We start from the raw sequence: 1,831 nt of genomic DNA, 5'->3' as shown, positions 1-1,831 counted from the left end.
TGGATAGGTAACATTAAATTGAGGAAATACTTGGAAAAAGTTTTGGTTGGGGTGCAGCAGGGACTGGATGGTGTGGAAGGGGTAGAGGGCTTGGGCTTGGGAGCAGTTCTTTTCATTTTTGTTTCTGTTGTTGTTGTTTTAGTAGTAGCATTTATGAAAATAGTTATTCAATAAAATGGTGGGGGGGGGGAGAAAAAGAAAAATTTGTTGTCAGATTAGTAATCTCCCTTGAATGCAATGTAAAGATTGCTGTATGATGTCCGGAGGGAAATGCTGTAATACGGAAGTACTAACATGTAATTCTGTGTGTGTGCATGAGTTGTGTTTGTGTGTGTGTGACATGAGCATGCCATTGTGTGTGTGTGTGCATATGCGTGTGTGTGTGCATGTGTGTGCATTTGGGGGGAGTTGAGGAAGCAGGTTACATACAGAAAAGGAGTTAATAAGTGGAGAAATATATTGATTTGCCAAGAATTAAAATGTCTTTGTGTATGCATGCATATATATATATATATATATATATATATATATAGGTGCAGGAGTTGCTATGTGGTAAGTAGATTGCTTACCAAACACATGGTTCTGGGTTCAGTCCCACTGCGTGGCACCTTGGGCAAGTGTCTTCTACTATAGCTTCGGGCTGACCAAAACCTTGTGAGTGGATTTGGTAGACGGAAACTGAAAGAAGTCCGTCGTATATATATGTATATATATATATGTGTGTGTGTGTGTGTGTGTGTTTGTGTGTCTGTGGTTAACAAGTTCTTGTAATCACATGGTTTGAGATTCAGTTCCTCTTTGTGGCGCCTTGGGCAAGTGGGTTTTCTATTATAGACCTTGGCTGACCAATACAGCGTGCTAACAATTATAATAATAATAATAATAATGATAATAATAATCCTTTCTACTATAGATACAAGGTCTGAAATTTTCAGAGAGGGGACTAGTTGATAATATCGACCCCAGTGTTTCACTGGTACTTAATTTATTGACCCCAAATTGATGAAACACAAAGTCAACCTTGGCGGAATTTGAACTCAGAACATAGCGTTGGGCAAAATACTGCTAAGCATTTCGTCCATCATGCTAACAATTCTACCAGCTTGCCGCCCTTAATAATAATAATAATAATGATAATCCTTTCTGCTATAGACACAAGGTTTGAAATTTTCAGGGAGTGGGGGACCAGTCTACAACATCGACCCCAGTGTTTCACTGGTACTTAATTTATGGACCCTGAAAGGATGAAAGGCAAAGTGGACCTCGGTGTAACTTGAACTCAGAACATAGCAATGAGCAAAATACTGCTAAGCATTCCGTCCAATGTGCTAACAATTCTACCAGCTTGCCGCCCTTAATAATAATAATAATAATAAGTCTAACTGTATACGAAGCAGAAAACAAAATCTGTATATTGTATACTGAGAAAAATGTGAACAATAATTTTTTCTCGTACCCTTCTCTTTGGTTTCATGGTTCCAACTGTTGTAAAAGAAAAAAAAACCCAAAAAAAAAAAATAAATAAAACCACAAGCCTGATCAAAAAAATAAGGAAGCATAATATATAAAAAAAAAAAAAAAGAACCATATTGATCTCATTCCAGACCATTTCCTTTTCTGATCAATACTTTATTGCTTTACTGATTAGGTTATGTCCACCTAGGTTAACACACTAAACTAATAACTGCACCAAGGATTGATGCTGTTTTCTTCTTTCTGTAGTCTTTTTTTTTTATTTATTTACATTGATATCATGCTTCATTTGTTTGCCGCCTTTTCTTTCCATAGTTATCACCACTTACCATTTTCTTTATTATTATTATTATTATTA

The 1,831-nt window shown here is 36.2% G+C and overlaps 1 protein-coding gene across 1 annotated transcript in view; it reads left to right on the top strand.

Moving 5' to 3' along the window:
• Positions 1–1,831, top strand: part of LOC106881077 (intraflagellar transport protein 80 homolog) — a 295,274-nt gene that overhangs the window by 129,505 nt on the left and 163,938 nt on the right. The window lies entirely within an intron of this gene.

The sequence above is a fragment of the Octopus bimaculoides genome, chromosome 19 (genome assembly GCF_001194135.2).
Source record: "Octopus bimaculoides isolate UCB-OBI-ISO-001 chromosome 19, ASM119413v2, whole genome shotgun sequence".
In the NCBI taxonomy this organism is placed as follows: domain Eukaryota; kingdom Metazoa; phylum Mollusca; class Cephalopoda; order Octopoda; family Octopodidae; genus Octopus; species Octopus bimaculoides.
Note: the sequence above shows the minus strand (reverse complement) of the source record. Positions and strands in the feature narration are given on the sequence as shown.